This window comes from Hipposideros armiger, unplaced genomic scaffold, assembly GCF_001890085.2.
Source record: "Hipposideros armiger isolate ML-2016 unplaced genomic scaffold, ASM189008v1 scaffold_262, whole genome shotgun sequence".
Taxonomy (NCBI): Eukaryota; Metazoa; Chordata; class Mammalia; order Chiroptera; family Hipposideridae; genus Hipposideros; species Hipposideros armiger.
Genome location: NW_017731612.1, coordinates 1,986,337 through 2,005,591, shown reverse-complemented (window position 1 = coordinate 2,005,591; position 19,255 = coordinate 1,986,337). Strand labels below are relative to the sequence as shown.

The 19,255-nt window shown below is 47.8% G+C and overlaps 1 long non-coding RNA gene across 1 annotated transcript; it reads right to left on the bottom strand.

The window, feature by feature from the left end:
• Window positions 1-965: 965 nt before the first annotated feature.
• Window positions 966-18,665, bottom strand: LOC109390280 (uncharacterized). Its single transcript, XR_002125543.1, has 5 exons — window positions 18,205-18,665; window positions 16,825-16,921; window positions 3,925-3,994; window positions 1,707-1,798; window positions 966-1,073 (listed from the first exon to the last, which is right to left on the bottom strand). It is a non-coding gene; the product is annotated as an uncharacterized LOC109390280 (long non-coding RNA).
• Between the last annotated feature and the right edge of the window lie 590 nt (window positions 18,666-19,255).

The window sequence follows — 19,255 nt, the reverse complement described above, 5'->3', positions numbered from 1 at the left end:
GCTCAGACCTCCTTTGGCGGGGAGGGGGGGGGGAGCCTTGGCTAAGGCGCCTCTCCACTCTGACTCAGTCCTTTTCCAGTCCATCCCTTCCCCTCTTCATCCCCCCAACAAGCTGGGACCTTAAAATGGCAGGAGCCTTTAATGCCAGGGTCCTCAGCAGGGAGCCATCCTCCACCTGTGTGACACGTGTCCGGCTGACTGTCCCATTGCTGGTCCCTGGGAAACGAAGCGCCTGCCTCTCATCCGGTCTCTTGCTCACACCACTGCGGTCGTGAGGACGCAGATGCTGGTTATTTTCAGGTTGGCTTCCTGTCCTAACTGACCACCCCCACACAGGCAGCTCACACTTAATCTTATGTGTCTTGCAGGCACCCTGCGAAGAGACTTGCCCATACAGCAACTAGAAAAGATGACCCTCCTTTAGAAAATTACGTGCTTTAAACATAAGCCACGGTTTCCTAAGTCCTGCAGACAACATTTACAATTTGCTGAGTACAGCAACTAGGTTTGTGCTGCACGGAACACTTGAATTTACTTACCTACCTACTTAATTAAGAACGACAAGCTGAACAATGTTAGGCATCAAGTTATTCACAGGAAAGGGCCGGCCGAGTGGCTCAGTTGGTTAAGAGCTCGCTCAAGAGTTTGAGCTCTGAGCAACAGTGGTTCGAATCCCGGCCTGAGCTGAGCAGCCGCTGAGCTGCCAACAGGTGGCAGGATGGCTCAGCTGAAAAAAAAAAAAAAGTTATTCACAGGAAAAATACATTCCAATACCATGTTGGCCATGAATAGAGTTCAATACGAAGCAATGACCTCCAGAATATGTGACTTACAACACAATCACTGGTACTGCCTTCTCGTTAGGAAGTGCGTTGTATTTTATTCTGAAGATCTTTCTGAGCCAATCTATTGCAATTATTTTACCTAAGGGTATGACGTACCTGCCTCAAAATTGGTGACCACTGGTCTCACATCACTATAATCAATCTGTAAGGATGAGGCAGGGGACAGGGGCTCTGTTCCTACCCCCACTCGCACGAACTGCCAGGGACCATCCGCCATGTTTTAGATCACTGATAAAACGAACAAAAAGAAAACAAACCACAAAAATAAATGAACACCAGGCACTCTGCAGCCCTCCTCTAAGTGATCACTTTAAATATTTATTTTATGTAGTAATATATTTCATGTTTCCAAACTTAAAATTTACAAAACCTTACACTGCAAAGCCTGGTTCCCATCCTTGTGCCCCCAAAATTGGTCCGATATCTGGATGCAGATGAAAAAGCTTCATGTTCTGAAGAAAATTCTGAGACTATTTTATGCATATTCAAGTCAACACATGCACTCCTTTTTCCTGCTGTTCTTATAGTACTAATGGCATTATGTTAGTAAACGCAGTCAGCACTTCGCTTTTGCTTATCTGTACATGTCCCCTATTTACGTCTGTGTATCTCGGCAGCCATTTCCTATCAGTGCACAGAAGCATTGCTCACCCACACGCTCGGCTCCAGGCTTTCCTGGCCTGCCATGCCTTGGGTGCCCGTCCCCCAGGGCTTGTCTCCACACTGTTTTGCTAGAGAAACAGCGGTGCAGCACACGCCCTGCACACAGGGTGTCTGTAGGGTCAGCTCCTTGAATGAAGGCGGCCGGGCGGAATGGTCTATAAAGGCATCTGTGAAACACCTAATTATAAAATGACTTACCTGCAATCAGCTACTTCATGTCTGTGTCAGCCACTAGAATATGAGCTCTGTAACTCTGTCCTCTTTGATCAAGTTCACTGCCGTGTAGTTGCCTGTAAACCACCCCCCCATTTATAGAATAGTTAAGTTACATATAATATATATTACATTTACCTACATTGAAAACCCTATCAGACATGATATAATATATATTCAGTTTCACAACATGTTTTAAGAACTCTGGAGGAGCACAGCTAATGCATTGCCTGAAATGCTGATCATTTCTGCTGCTCATCCCCTCCTGAGGTCCCAGTGCTCCGGGTTCCTTCTGGATCCTTCCCTGTCTGTAATTCTCTAGCATATTTGCTGCTGTGAATTCTCTTAGTTTTTCTTGGCTGAGACCGTCTTTATCTGCCCGGCATCTCTGAAGGGCCTTTCCCGTGGTGACAGACAGCAGCTCAGTCCCTCCCTTCCACACTCTCAATGCTGGGACTCCCGGCTCTTGGTGAGAAATCCGGAGTTACTGGAACCCTGTGCCCTCGAGGTCGGGCACTGTCTGCCTGCTGCTCCTGCCATGGCATTGTCCATGGTCTGGGCCATGAGCGGACAGGGAAAGGGGGAAGGGAAGCATGACAGGATTGTTCCCACTCCCCCTGGGCCTGAGGGGTGCAGCTCTGTGTCCCAGGAGCGGGCATTGGAGGGCGCCTCCTGGAGGTGCGTCTGCGCCTGCGCCTGTGTCTGCACCAGGACGCGCCAAGCAGGCCTTGGGCTCTGCACCTGGGGGCTGGGGAGATTAGGGAGCAGAGTAAAGAGTGAGCTCATGCAGGTTCAGCAGGTGGTGCTGGGCACCCCAGAGTTGTTCTGGGGTCTGGCAGCTCCTCTTCACTTCCAGCATGCCCGGTGCCTCCTGTGTGTCCCATGCACGCTGCAACTGCGGCATCCCATGGGGAAGCCAGGATGCACCTGTGCACACATCACCTGCACAGGACCCTATGGAAATGCCTTACACGCTCACCTAGGATTCAGGAAGTAAAGGGCCTACAGAAATAGCTTCAGTGGGCACTAGGGGCAAAGAAAAACTAGTTTTCCTGTTTTCAGCTTGTAGTTTTGTCTATATCTCAGTGAATACCTGCTGAGTATTGCAATACATCAAATTACCTACTTCCTATCTGCTACCATACCGTGCGTCTCCCATCGCGTCCATGGGTGACTTACGTTCTGGGCAGCCTTTATCCTAACCCACGGACATCAACTTGAAACTGACTCTGCTATCCCACCTACCCGACCCACGCTGGGAACAATTTGATCACTCTTATCTTTGGTGTGTACATCCAAAGCAATTGTAAAAAAGCCTGAACTTGTAAAGACAGGATGGATGAATGTGTTGGGATATGTTTAGATGTCTCAGGCAATTTGTCAGAAGATTAGGTTAGTGCAAAAATGCTTCTGAGTCAAATCACTGAAAGAGGATTCATCACCCAAACCCTGTGACACTGCCTTCCTCCACGGACTAACACTCAAATCCCCGCCCCTACGGCAGACCCATAATCCCGCTTCTCATGCAATTTCCTGTGAGAATCATGTACACAGTCACTCAGACGCCCTCACCTTCACTCCACTCCACTCTGAGGATGTGGACAGTTTGGTGTAACTGCCCTGTAATGCCGGGGATGCCAAAAAAATTTATACACATGACTGGTATTCATCTTTCGTTATCGGTATATATTATTACAATTGTAATAGTTTTTTCCTTTCTTAAAATGTGCATACATTTATTTGGCACCCTCTGTGTTGCTGAATGTTAAATTTCCCTTTATGTCAGTCATAGTGCATTTTTACAAACACAAGTACAGTCATCTGTATGGCTGATACTTTCAGGAAACAAAACCACCCATTTCACAATATTTTCACAACTAGAAACCAAAGTATATAATTTTATGATTTGCAGTGCAGTGAAAAACATGCTATCATCAACCTAAACGCTTTATAATTTGTATATTTAAAATGAAAGCCTGGACGTTTAAGTCTAAGGAAGTGAGAAGACTGATTGTTAACTGATTTCAGTCAGTCAGCGGAAGGACCGACAGGATGGGTCCCCTCTGTGAGACCGCCCCTTCTGGTGACACCACTGCCACAGCGTCCAAGGGCTCCCTTCATGTGCTGAGACGCGATAATTGGTTATGCCAGGCTGTGGGGACTAGGTCTCCGCCAACTGGTGAATATATTTTTCACAAAGTACCGTCAACAGAAGGAGTCTAAGCTGTTTCTGTCTCCAGAGCCTTCTGTCGAGAATTTAGAAGCTCTCTCGTCTGGAATGAGAAAATTAAATAGAAACAAAATTAAAAATGTCAATCCGTACCAGGAAAACAACATTGACGTCATATTCAACCCCAAACAGGCTTAACATCATGAGACAAAAACATTGTAATTTCTAACCCAAAATATTTGGATAAAACATGTGTCAGTGAGGCAGGCTTCTGAGCTCTCTAAATCCTATGGGAAAACATTGAATTATTCTCCTCTTTCACCCAAACAGGGAGTCGCGAGTGACCTGGCTGTTTCTTTGTTCTTCAGGACGTACCCTTCACTTATTTCTAGACTTCCTTGAAGTTGGCGTGTGGGGAAAATAAAGGTCACGTTCAACACAAAGAGGCAGGAATATCAGCTCGTTTGTTAGTTGTGATCAATTAATGCTGCTCCTGCAAGGTCATTACCACACTGGAATCGCAGTACCATCGATTGTGAAAGCCGTCTCAAAGCCACCCTCTCCTGGTGTCCACATCCTGTTTGTGCATCACTTGATCATCTGATTCCTCTGACCATGGGGACATCAGCAAATGTGACCCCCTGGGGCCTGTTTCCTGGAGAAGAATCTCTGGGTCCTCCTCTGAGGAAGGGGGACCTGCCCCATGTCAGGGAGCGCGGTGAGCGACAAGTTGCAGCTGCCAGGTCCTTCAGGGCCTGAGTCATGGCCCCTCCAGAGCTGCCTGAGGGACTGTGGCCCGGATTCCCCGAGGATGTTTCACCGTCTGACTTCTCTCTCTTCCCAGGATGGTTCACTGTTCTTCTGGTCCTGGTGTTGGTCACAGATAAATATCTTGTACCTCCAGTTCATCTCCAGAGTCAGTTCTGGGAAGCCTCGTCTGAGACAGGGACTCTCACCATGTGAACACGCCTGGGTTCGCCTGTGGAAGCAAAGTAGTATGTGGGGACTCGATGGGCCCCCCAGCAGAAGCCCCACTGGACCATCTGAGCCCTCACCAGCCGTGACCTGACACAGGTGTGTTCACGATGAGCCCAGCCCACACTGCTAACCGCAGTCTGGGGTGTGGTTAACAGGTGTTGTTTTAAGGCACTTGGTTCTGTGCTGGTGCAACACAGAGGAAAGGGAACAGAAAACTCTGACACCGGAAGCAGAAGGGCTGCTGTACAAAACCTTAAAACATGCAGCTCGGAGTCACTGATTTGAATGGCAAACTAGCAAAAGGACCAACAGCTTGGACTAAAGGGGTACAGATTACGCCAACGAGGAAGAGGCCTCTGGGGACACAACGTCTACAGACAGAAAGCACATTGCAGAACTGTCTAACTGCAAATGTGGACCACTTCTTAGGGAAGGCAAGGAAGTCCTGGAGAGGAGTCAGCAGGCCCGGGGCGGGCCGAGAGGCAGGAAGAGTGTTTAACGGGACAGGAGTTCTCAGGGCCTTCAGATCGAACCATGACACAGGAGCCACTTCCCGGGAGCTATCTCTAGGCCTAATCAAGGTTTATTCCTTGTCACTGGAGCTGGTGGACCTTTCAGTACAAGCCCAGCAGCTGTTACAGGACTGGAGTGCTCACTACAGGTGACCCCCATCTCCACCCTGTATGTTGGGCGAGTCGCAGGCAGAAAACACCTCAGTCCAGGGATCAAGGGCAGCTGTACTCAGGAGCTGCCTCCACACAGGATTAAAGCTCCTGAAACCTTGGGTGTCAAGACTGATGCCATGATTTACGAGCTTTCTGGACATCCCAGGAAGCCACTAAGGATATGTTTTATGTAAAAAGATAATTTGCAGCTGGGGGAGGTCTGCAATAGGCTGTCAGGTGGCTGGAAAAGTGTCTTCTCCCAGTCCCAAGCCCCTCAGGAATGACTTCTCACCATGACTAAGACTGGCCATGGCACCTGCTTTGCCAGTGAGGCAACAAGCAAAGGTAACAGAAACGGGGGCACAAAGGTGCTTGTGCTTTAGGGCGGGTGCTTGTGCTTTAAGGCAGGTGCTCGTCGATGCTGGGAAACATGGTGCCATGAAAATGTAACCCAACCTGCTGGCCAGGGAGAAGTCTCAGGGGACAGACATGAGCCTGGATGGCTGAGGCTTCCGGACAACTGCAGCGTCCCCTCCCCAGGGACAGGCAGCTGACAGCAAACACATGGAGGGGCCAGCCGGGATGAGCAGAACTGCCCCGCTGTGCCAACCCAAATCACCAGCCCACACAACCTGAGGCCACATGAGCTGGTTAAAACCACTAGATTTGGGGTAGTTTATTACCTAGCAAAAGCTAACTAAATCAATGAAATGCAAAACACACCCTAAATGAATAATTTCATGACTATTAAGCCATAGGATAACAGGAAATGGGCTTTTAAATTGATTAATGCAAGCCAGTCCTCAAACTAATGGTACACACTCCTGTAATGCTGTATATGTGTTAATACTGTAATAGTTCAGATTTCACCCCTTCTATCTGCTTCGGAACAGAGCAGTTCTGTTTTGAGAAGACAAGCATGTTATTATGAGAAATATCATATCACACAGTTAATAGACTGAATATTTCCTTGAATCAATTATTCCGTGATTGCTTATTAGCTCCTGAGCAAGTCAATCATCTTTGATAATTTGATACCTTTAATACGTAAATTATTAAAATAACAAGGTTTAAGTCAATTTGTACTTCTCTTTTGAAGTAGTGTATTTCATTTTGTTATTTTTAATTGGCAGTGCCTAATTTCCTCATGGATTGTTTTTAAAAAGTCAAAAACATCATCAAACTACCATATCTGTTGAGAACAGAGAACCTGGGATGGAGGTTGAAACAACTGCTCAGTTATACGGCCGCGACCAGCAACAGCTGGCCAATCAGCTCTCAGTCACAAGCACCTACAGCAGCGGTTCTCAACCTTCCTAATGTCGCGACCCCTTAATACAGTTCCTCATGTTGTGGTGACCCCCAACCATAAAATTATTTTCGTTGCTATTCTATAACTGTAATTTTGCTACTGTTATGAATCGTAATGTAAAGATCTGATATGCAGGATGTATTTTCATTGTTACAAATTGAACATAATTAAAGCATAGTTATTAATCACAAAAACAATATGTAATTATATATTGTGAAATATTCATTTCTAATTACAAATAAATGAAATTTTGTCTTGAAGCATGGAGACAGATAGAGGAGCAGTGTCTCAGTTCCTAAGACCATCGAAAATATGTGTTTTCCGATGGTCTTAGGCGACCCCTGTGAAAGGGTCGTTAGACTCCCAAAGGGGTCGCGACCCACAGGTTGAGAACCGCTGACCTCCAGGAAGGAGCTTGCCCAGAGCCAAGGAAGTTATTATAGAATCAAACGGTGCTCCAACTTCCGTCCAAGATTTAATTTGGCACACAGTACTTTGAAAAATAAGACCATCATAACGTATCACAACTGACTCTGATATCCTACTCGTGTTTCTGACCCAGTTAGATGGAAAAAGTTGAAATCCTTTTGTTAGTATGTTAATAGAATCATTTTAATATTGAATTTGCATATTTACCCCCTTGAAATTGCTTATTAAAATCTTGTATAGTGCCGAGAACGTGTATAGTTTGTACGCTAATTTTAAATAGATAATATCTTTTCTGTCTCAGGACCTTTAATTATCAATGCAAGGTTCTGTGTTAGCCAATTTCTTGGCAACAAAATAATATTAATCTGATTATTCTTGGTTTGAACATTTGCTAAGTCTCTTGCTTAATCTGTGAAGAGTACATTTCAGTAGAATGTTTCATGGATTTCCTGTAATTCCAGGAGGTGAACTTGATCATATTGTTAAAATATTGCCTAGGTGGTATCATGCCTACGCATGTGGTTTGTAAATACTGGTGGTTAAGAAATCCGTGGGCAGTTTATTAAAAATTCAGATGCCCGAAGAATCACATGGGCAACACTGTATTGCCAAGTAAATCCAGGTGCTCCAGGATTCCCGACCACCAGCCAAAGGAGTTCATTCCAGGCGCAATCACTTAAGGGAGCATATTAGATACTATGGAAAGCAGTCATCCTTTTTCACATCACTGCTACATGAAAGCATTTTGAAATAACACTTCCTCTATGGCCATCTGGACAAAGAATCGTTTTTAGTCCTTAAAGAAATGATAAGACTTGGAAAATCATAAACGTAAACACAGCCTCAGAGACACTTGTTCAAAATACACCTTTCTGTTCTACCTCTCCCTCCCCAAAATCCCTAAGTTCAGCTGCTGGAGGCCGGCGAGCCTTATAAGGCATTCGGGGAGGAGGGTGACTCAGTTCACCCTGAGGGTTATCATAAATAACAGAATTGCCCTGCGTCCTCCTTGAAAGCCCAGATACCGTCTGTATCATGCCTCAGGCTTCGTGCTGTACCTGTTCATGCCTCAGACCAAGTGAAAAAGGGAACCCACACTTACGGAGAAAGATGCCTGCGTTTCTAAGGTGCACCTTGATGGTTTAGGAGGTTCGTTAAGCTGGCTGCGTCTGGGATCTCGGTATCATAGTCAAGTTCAATAACACACATTGGTCTTATTCTGCTTCTTTACTACGGGCAGAAGCATTCAAAGAGGAAAGATGTACCTAGATTATCCTTTAACATTTAATACCAGTAATATCAGCAACAAATATTACTGACACTGTTTGATATTTTTGAGCGCAATTCTGGAAAATTTGAATAAACTGTCAGATGTAATTCTCCAGAGAACTCTACCATTCAGGCTTGGGAGGAACTGGTTCGATGGCCACTGTATTCAGCCTATCCAAGTTAGCAGCAGCGACTGCTTCCGATTTACCTGAGGACGAAACCTGAACTCTTTCTTCTGTAGCCTTGCCCTGGGTGTGAGCGATTCCTCAGTAACTGACCAAGAATATCTCTATCTGGACCCCACCCCAGGGCGTGGCAGGCTGTCCGTCACCCCGCCACCTCCCTCAGTAAGTGAGCCTGCCCTGGGCTGTGCGCCAGGCTGGAGAGCAGGGTGGAGCCTGCCACACTCGCAGGGCAGGGCAGAGGGGATGCCTCTGGGTGCTGGAGGAATGTTCCAGTGTTGCGTGTATGGCTCAGTCTGTACAGTGAGTATCGACTAAGTGATGTAAGCAAGGGGTCATTACAGGGAGAAGTGAAGCAATCACTGAAACACCAGCATTGTAACCTTGAACGAACGAACAGATATCGTCACAGGTAGTGTGGACACCTGTGAGTGTTTCTACGCAAAGACCATTTAGTAACTAAATATAAACAAAGCAACCAAGACTTTCACCAGAACTGCCAGGTGCCCGGATCTATGAGATTCATTTTACTGCCCGTACTTTTTATTGAGAAAAGAACCTGTATTTAGTGATGAAAGAGACCATGAAAAGGCCGCTTGTGACTCATCACCCAAAATACCCAGATGGGTTGCCGGGTGCAGAAATGGACTTCCAGGATGTTAGCAGCCACGTAGGGAGGGCTCTGACGTGCTGTCGCCAAGAGGCTTTTCCATGAGATGCGGCACGTGTGCCGCCATGAGCCCAGGCTGCGCCCCAGTGACACGACCTGCAGTGCCGGCCTGGTGTGCGCCGAGCCCCAGGGCAGGACTTCCCATTCGTGTAACAGAGGAGTCAAGAGGGAGCAGAAAATACGGGGATTTTAATGTCTCCTTGAAATACTCTAATTTCATGATTCCTATCCCCATCTGTGCGTTCAAGCCACATTAAAATCACTTGGGGGGCCTGTAAAAACTCTGAGAAATGAAAACAGCCTAATTCAACGATTCTTATCCCTATGTGCACATTAAAATCCCTTAGTGGAGCTTACAAAGCCTGTGTAAATGTGAGCTGCTAACTAAACCACATACCTGAGCATCGGGCTGGGTGCCCCTCACAGATAACCCCCCAGGAATGGCAACGCACAGCCAGGGTTGAGAAATTACTGCTGTTTGGAAAAACAAGCAAACAAAGAACAATGTCGAAACTGTTTTGTGAATAAGTGAAAATAACCTAAAATATTAGCTATGAAAAATTAAAAGGAAGTAAATTAAAATGCAAATTGGGCACATAATTAGAATGGGAGAACTTCAAGGAAGCTTTGAATTCAAAGAAAGCACAATTGTTCACTGCAAAAGGAACATATTTTCTTTTCTACTGTAGACAAAGATTAATGGAACAAGAGTGATTGCCAAAGGGGAAGAAACAAGGATGACAAAATACATAACCAAAAACTAAGGCGGGTTATAAATCTTGTCAAGAATAAACTGGAAACTCAAATACTTGTTCATGTCACCCGTATTTATGACCCCACACCAGCCCACGATTAAAAAAGAAAAGAGTGGCACTATTTTTAGAGTGGCTGCCTCAGCCTCCACACAAGACCTAAGACCCCACTTCCACGTTCCCCGCACCCCTGCCCCAGCTGCCCGCACCCCCCACTGTTACAGGGATGACAGCGATGTAATGCGCGGGTCTGCAAACTTGCTTCCTTTCCTACATTACCTGTCTACGCAGGGCACTGAGGCCACTCCTGTGAGTGTGCGGTCCCACCGTGCCACCGTCCTCTGTGTGCCTCGACCACCGAGCAATCACACCAGAGACAACACGTGTGCAAACTCTGTGCAAAACCAACTACGTGCAGATTCAAGCCTCACTACTGTGCCAAATTGCAACACCGAGGGTTCTCATACGGAACAGGGCTCCCCCCTCCGGAGACCTGCTTGGGCACACAGCACAGCTGCGTCCAGCACCCAGTCTGCACACCTGAGTGCTGCTGCCATGGGTACCCACCACTGGACACATGCGGCGGGGGACACCAACCCCACGTGAGAGAATCATGCAACGCCCACGGCCCGTTGCTGAGCACAGTGTGGGCTGCTCCCCGGTCCCGGGGATCCCCAGAACCAAACGCACCAGGCTCCCAGCCCGGGGCTTCAACATCATCTCCCTGGCATCCCCCACGTCCCGGCGGTGCCCTGCGTCCTCCCACCGGGCCCCTGCCTCTCTTTTCTCACACAAGCCCACGGCCGGAGCCCCGGAGCCGCCTGCTCCCTGATTTAAATACTCTTTTTTCATATCCAGAACTCTGTCTTTCCAAAGCCCCATTCACAAGATAGTGGGGTCCTCCATCATTATTTGCCCGTGTCTTCTCTTCACTCCTTTCCTATTCAGCTAAAACATACCATCCTGGTTTTCAGCACACTCTCTTAGTTCTGTCTGCAGTTCCAGGTGCACACATAAGTTTACCGTGTCTATGATCCCTGAAGACATGAGACCAGATGGGATCCCAGGGAAAGGCTCATACCGGACGATCATTAAAAAAAAACCAAAACCCAAACTGGGGGGATCCCTGTAGAAAAGAAATGTATGGTTTGACGACTCCACATACATAGGATAAGTCAATGAAAATTTCAAAAACACATGTATTGACATCGGTATTAATGTTACACGATGTATTAAGAGAAAAAAAATCTCTAGCGACAAAATACTTTTAAATAGCTATGAACAGCAAAAAATCCAGTTTATTTAAAGTACCAATGAAATGTGGAGGGGGGAAATAATAGTGCCATAAGATGTCATAAAATGCACATATTTGTAATGAAGAACTGTGTGAGTCTGTGTTGTTTGCTTGACACAAAGAACAGGAGGGCCTGAGCTGCCAACCAGGGAAAAGTAATAAATATACATGACGGTAAACAGCTTTCTAAGACAGGTACATTGTGTTAAACATAATTTATAGGTTTGCTCCTGGCTGGAAAATGAGCATCAGCACAGGATCCACAAAAGCTGTTAACTTTTTCTGAGGTGTCACCACAAAGATTGTTCAACAACAACTGTATTCCCAAGGAGCTGGCTGACTGCTCTGTAGCTTGATGCCTGTTTTCTACCTGGTAAATTCAGGGCGACTTCTGGGGGTACAGAAGAAGAAAGGCTTCTTTTACTGAGGTGTCTAATTCATGGCTAATAAATTGTAACAAGCACCAGTGAGCAAAGAAGCAGTAGCTTCAGGAGAACACAGGCAAAGAAGCATTAATTGTCTCCATTAAATGTACTTAATTGGCACAGCTCCCCTCTGGGGGCCAGGAAATAATGAGACTGTGACAGTCCCTGACTATGAATGCTGCTAAATCTGCTTCAAAACAAAACAAAACAAACAGCAAAACACACACACAACTACCCAGCTGTAAAAACTCTCTCCTAACACATTTGAAGAGCCATTCAGACATAAGGAAATTGATGTCTACAAAAGTAAATAGTGCATTTCTATAACTAATTTTACAGCCACAAATGCAATCCACGCACGCATCCGCTACTTACACTACACGCATCCTTCTCAAAACCGGCTGAATGGTTGAAGCCCACGGTGAGGGTGTGCGATGAAGGGTGTGTCTGTCTTGGGCGCAGAGTAAAGTGGGGATTTGTGGACACCCAGGCGTTCCCTGAGCAGAAGCACACTTCGTAGGATGGCTGTGAGAACGTGGGTTTGAGGACACACCCTCCTTCAGCCCCTTCGGGCATTGAGGAAGCGTCCTCACTCCATTTTACAGTGCGGGAGCCCACGAGGGTTCAAAGGTCTCCTCTAGTGTGGGTCTGGAGTTTCGGGCTGGTCAGCACGGGCCCCAAGCCCACCATCTTTTCCTTCTCCCGCTGGGCTCCGGTAGGAGGAGGGAGACAAATTCTGGGTGTTCTGTGACTTGACCATGGAAATTTGATCAGTTTTCCAGTCGGTCATGGCGGAGGGCGGGGGGCATGTCTTGTTTGGGGCCCAGTCGCTAGTCTGCTGTGGGTACTGAGGAAAGAGACCTGAGTCCCACATTCAATGATTAATTAAAGGGGACACTGAAAGAGCGTCTTCTGTTTGCCCTCCCCCACACCACGGGCAGTGACTGACCAGCAGAAATGCACCCTCTGATGTGATCCAGCAGAAGCCTACAATCAACCTGAAGGCATCAGGGAGTGTTAAATGGAGGACACTTTGTGACCTAGAACTTGAAACGAGACTGTGTAAGAAGTTCACCTGGAACTCGGGCCGTCCCTGAAAACCACGGAGGGAGCCGCTGTGTCTGAGTCCTGCTCCTTCTGTTTGCCTGAGTGACAAGCAGTCTGTGAGCTGCCGCTGACCTTGTCCGCTTCTATTTCCCTTGGTCACTCTCCTGTATAATCCCTAGCCTGTACCGGGTGTTAGCTCTGTAACCCTTAGTCAGTCTGGGAGAGTCACCCAGCCCAGGAGCTCCTCGTACCATCAACATGCTGAGGAATGCCAGCTCACACCCCCAGCTCTGACCTCAGCCTACACCTGCCCAGACACACCTCCACCTGCCGCTGAAAACCCACTGCAAAGGCACCACCCCAAATGTGACCCATGACCACTCTCCCTTAGTAAGGGGCACATACAGTGTATTTGATGTCTCATCCTCAGAACAGACCGTGAGCAAGTTCCCACCAGGCTTGTCATCTCAGGCCTGAGGAAACTGAGGCCCTCGGGCTGCAATACATGCCGTAGCTGGCACGCGGTGGAGACTGCGCAGGCTGCGGCTGTCGTCAGAGTCGCCCGTCACCGTGACTGCTGCCACGTCGCCCCAGGCCTCCCTCCAATGCCGCCTCAGCCTGGACCACCCACCCATGTGCATATCTTCCCTGCCATGACCCGGTGACACACACACACGCATCTGCTCAGAGGTACAGGAGGTGTCTCAGACCTCACTATTGGTTTTTTTGTTTGCTTGTTTTTGTTTTTTCTTTTTCTCTTCTTTCAATGATAAATAGGTGAGATTTTAGACCATACGCCAAGAGCCATTCTAAACAATTTTAATGTAGTGTCTCCTCGAAACCTTAGAGCAAGTGAGAGGCAGGTGTTATAATTCTCATTTTATTCCCAAGGAGACTGAGACGCAGAGAAGATAAGGAGACGCCCATGGCCAGTGGTGAGGACGGGAGCAGACTGCCCTGCCACCCACCCCAGCGCCCTGCACACCTGAGGGCCTCACCACGTTGCCTCAGGGCCGCTTCGGTGCACCTGCAGGGACCAGGCCTGGGACCTGCCTCCATCCCCCCTTTCACCCCTACAACTCCTCCCATGTACAATGTACAAACATGAAGCAGGTCCCCCCATCATCCCCCACCACCTGTCTCCTGTCTCCGATCAGCACGCTTCTCCCTGCTTATTACAATGATGTTGCTAACCTTTCTTTTTTTTTATATCAGAAGGATTATTCATTATGAATTTGTACCAACTGGACAAACAGTTCACCAAGGTTACTATTTGGAATCGCTGAAAAGGCTGCATGAAAAAGTTAGACAACCTGAACTTTTCACCAACAATTCATGGCTGTAGCATCATGACAATGTGCAAGCTCACACGGCACTGCCTGTGAGGGAGTTTTTAGCCAGTCAACAAGTAACTGTATTGGAACACCCTCCCTACTCACCTGATCTGGCCTCCAATGACTTCTTTCTTTACCTGAAGATAAAGGAAATATTGAAAGGAAGACATTTGGATAACATTCAGGACATCAAGGGTAATATGACGACAGCTCTGATGGCCATTCCAGAAAGACTTCCAAAATTGCTTTAAAGGGTGGACTAGGCATTGTCGTTGGTGTATAGCTTCCCAAGGGGAGTACCTCGAAGGTGACCATAGTGATATTCAGCAATGAGGCATGTAGTGCTTTTTCTATGAATAGTTCGCGAACCCAATTGTCCGACCTCATATGTGCATCATTTAAACCAACGGAACTTGTTTCTTCCTGTTCTATACAGTGAATTTTCTTAGTAAATGCATTTTTTAATTCAGGCACAAAACAAAATTATTAGATATTGTTGCTCATTAGAAGAATAACCTTTGGTAATAAACACAGGTTCCCGATCCTAATTTATTATCTGAGAAGAGCATATGCACAGTAGCTTTCTCTTAAATAAGGACATTCTTGGGGTGAGATGAAGGTTAGGAGTTAAGCATCACCTCAGGCACCATGAACTTGGTATTAGGCCGGGAGGGACTCATACATCCCTCAGGAATAAGAGATTCACCTTATATCTACTGCCTGTAACATCCCATTTCTCTGTGCTTATGTGAGTGTTTGGAAAACGCACAATAATTATGTGAAAACAGTTAAAACTTCCTGAAATATCTTGTTCAGCTATCATTTAAAATATCTTTCAAGTCCTAATGCCTTTGGAAAATTCAGGCATGTTTCTGACAAGTTAAATATTATTCTAATCTCGGGTTTTATTTATTAATGAATCCCTATGTCGACAAGTATATATTTATTACCTACTATATCCCAAGCAGATTTCCACGGGTTATGAGATATTTAAAAATTAAGAGCGGGTCAGAGCTCTATCTTTTATTGTGACATTTAGCTCTACTACCCTTTCATGTGAATTGATTATGTTGGATTATGTGATTGCTAAGAATGGTCTAGCTCTAAAATCTTGTGATATTCATATGCAAAATGATCAGTGAAGAATATAGTGAGGAATAAAGAAGGCCCCTGGCATCCCCCATTAAGACATCGCGTTTACTTGCTGCTCCTGGGCCTAGCGGCCTGTGTGCTCGGCCTCCTGGAGGCAGGGGAGGTGGTGCTGAGCCTGTTCCAGGCCTAAGTCTGAAAAAGGTCTGGCAGCGCCCACGGTGTGCTTCCTGGTTACCCTGAGTTTCCATGTAAGGAATGTGACTCCAGCAAGCCCTCACTTACAACCATCCATGTGTTCTTGGAAACTGTGACTTTAAGTGAAAAGACACATAAGGAAACTCGTTTAACCAGAGGGTAATTGATAGAAAAAAGAGCTAAGTTCCTACAGTATTTCTGGTCACAAAAACACCACCAAACTTCTACATAAAGACGCAAATGCTTCTAAAATGAAACGCTGAAATAAATGTGAGCTCTACAAACATTTCAGAAAGATGAATACACACAAGTAAGGGAATGATTTTCCAACCCACTGATTCCACTTCAGGGTCTCGGGGCAGGAGCCTCTCCCAGCAGCTCAGGGCGCAGGGGGGACCCACCCTGGACAGGACGCCCTTCCATCAGGGCCACCAGACCCACCACTCTCACTAGGGCGGGGACAGTGTAGACACGCCCTTCGCCTGACTGCACACCTGTGGGATGTGGGAGGAAGCTGAGCCCTGGAGAAAACCCACGGACACGGGGTGAAGAGTGCATCCTCCACACTGATAGCGGCCTCTGCCGAGAATCCTTTTTCTACCGATGTTGAAGGAAACGACCCACCGTACTCTGTTAGGATAACACGCGGAGACACCCATGCAGATGCCAGATGGAGAGACGAGGCCCTGTGGCTACTTGGAGAGAGAAGGAGGCACTGCCCTCATAACCTGCCCGGAGACCAAGGGCGCCGCCAGCCCCAGCTGCCGTCCGATTATAACATGAGACCCCAGTGACACCAGCAGGAGAACTGCCCTGCTGAGCCCAGCCAAGCCACGGAGCCAGGGGAGAGAGTAAAACTTACTAAGTCTTGAATTTAATTTTAATTCAATGCAAACTATCAAGTTCCAGGATTGTTTGTCCCACAACAATCCATAACCTAAACAGACATTACAGCTCAGCACTGCAATAAGTGCAATAACATTAGTGATCCTACAAATTATGTATTTCTGATCATACCTAACATAATGAAGTACTTATCCATACAGTCTCATCCCTATCCAGTCCATCCTGCTGTCATCTGACCTGTGCAGAGCTAAAAACATCACCCAACTCTGCCCATTCGGATGGTCTAAATCACAGCCCTGTGGGGAACATGCAGTTACATGTACGCTGCTCAGAAACCTTGTCGGTGACGCGTAAAAACTAAAACTCAGAACTTACTACAGCCGCAGAGTTTACACCATCGAATGACTGACAAACACAGATAGTACATGAGTACGGCACTTCACCTTGAGCAGGACCTGGAGTCTGGGCGTGGGTGTCGGAGGGCTGGGTGCGGCTCTCAGTCGCTGTCCCTGCGCCCCCAGCGCCACAGAGCAGCTGAGGCTGAAAGGGAGTGACCAAGTCAGTCATCCCCTTGGTTAAAATAAGGAACTAAAATTCCGATTTCCCCAAGCCCACATCAGTCATTGTATATGTTAACCCCAGCTCATAATAAACTTAATGCACATAATATAAGGTCCAGGAAAAATTAAAAACAAAACTGCAATATCATCCCTGCTATCATTAAAAGTAACTTTCCAGTTTATCAAAATGACTCAGAGATTGGGTATAATTTTTTGAAATACTATTTTCTCAAAAAAAATAGCTAAAAGAAAATGTCATATTGTAAGTAAAAAAAAACAAAACAAAACACCACAAATCTCTTCACAAAATACAAGATATTTTATTGTTTTGAGATTCCTTCATTTTAAAGATGCTAAAGAAAAATGTTAAATACTAAGTTTAGAATAAAGATTTTAGGTAGTTAAGGGGTTTGCCTCCTATTTTTCCCATTAAATGCATTTAAAGAAACACTATTAGTATATCACAGGGAAAGTAGACATGGTTAATTGTGGGGGAAAGACAGAGATAATCCCTGTTAGAGAAAGCCCCTCAGAATGCATACTTCTATTTTTAAGAGAGTTTCTATTGTATTTTTGAAGTCTGGGAAAGGAAAAAAAACAAAAAACAAAACAAAACAAAAACACATGTCTAAGTAGACTTTGAGGAATTCTCCTGAGCGGTATTCTGCTCTGAGCCACGCTCCAAGGGCAAACACAGGATGCCCATGTGTTGGAGATGGGTCCCGCCAGTGCGGGTATTTAAGTATGAGGATGCTATCCAGGCATTGAAATCCTCGCACAGGACATATGTAGTCATATTACAGTTCTTTACAAAAAGAGAAGTAAAACTTCAGTCCTAAGTACATCGGAGATTCCGATGGGTCCCCTGTCAGAGGAGCTAATAAAGGTGATAAAAGGCTTGGTGTGGGGCAGCACCCCAAAACGCCACACAATGCCAGGCCCTCAGGCTGCAGAGGACGCAGTTGATCTGAAACAATTACAAGGTGGGTCGGGCCTCTCAGTGCTGGAATGTTTCTAAAGAGAGACTGACACATAACCCAGGAAGATAAAAAGTGTTTGTTTGTTTGTTTTGTTTTACTTGATTTAATTTAATTGAAATGATATCAACTAAGAGAACACAGTTAGTCTCTTGGGCAACTCTGAAATTGTCTCAGTAACTAAACTTAGGAGAAACAAAGCTGCTTCATCTGTTAGAAAAGTTACGTACTTACAAGTGAGTCATTATCACTGGCTAGACATCCCCTCCCACAATGGGACACTTACCTGAAGGTGAGCTTCCCGAGCTGGACTCAGCACTGGAGCCCACCGCCACAGCTCAGGTTCCGCGTGGCGCTGCGGGCAGCTCACACCACTTGGCGCCACGTGGCGCGTGTCTGACACCAGCCGCAGGGCCAGGGGCCTGGGGACCTGGAGCCCAGAGCGTGCGCAGCGGAACCCACTGGGGCCGGTTCGGCCCCGTCGCGGACGCGGAGGCTCTAACTGAACGACAGGAAGACTCGGGCGCCCCGCGCCCCCGCCTCGTTCCTGTAACAATCTTCCAGTTTCAGGGGCTCTGACTAGCTAGGAAGTCAGCAAGTGCACACGCGCCGTAGCCACGGCACTCGAAGACTTTCGGGGTCCTGTTTTCCACCCAGAACGCTCGAGGGAAGGGTTTCCTCTTGGTCTGTCACCCGTGACGCGAGATGGGGAGGCGGTGACAGCAGCGTCGCAGCCCCGTCCCCGCGGCTGAGCGGCGCCCCGTCTGGAGCCGCACCCCCTCGGGTCGGTTTCGGGGTGGACAAGGTCCGGGACCCTCCTCCCTGTCCTGGGCCTCGGGGCTCGGGGGGCGCCGTCCCCGCCGGGCCCTGCACGGGGTGCACACGCTGTGGACCCCACCGGCCCGGACCCGGACCCGCTGGCTGCCACCTCCCGGAGCGAGGGAAGGAGGCGCCTCTGCCCGCCAATCCGCCGCCGAGCTGGGGCTGCGCCGGGGCGCGGGGACACCCCAGCCCCAAGTTCCGTTCCCACGCCGCGCGCGGGGTGGCGCTGCCGCCCAGGACCGGCCGGGGTCGCGCCCCCCAAAGTTGGTCACAGGCGCACCTCGGGGGGTTCCTCCCCGCGCTTCGGGCGCCGGGTGGGGAGAGGACAGTCGCTCCCGCTCCACAGGCGACGGTGACCAGCACAGCGAGGGGAACGCGTGGCTGACCTGACCTTCCGCGCCGGCCCGCGCGCCCCTCGGGGCTCCTTGCCTCCCTGCGCACACCCGCCGGCGGGTCGGGCTGAGACCCCGAGGCTCAGCACTTCGGTCCGCGAGCAGCCCCCGCGGCCACCCCGC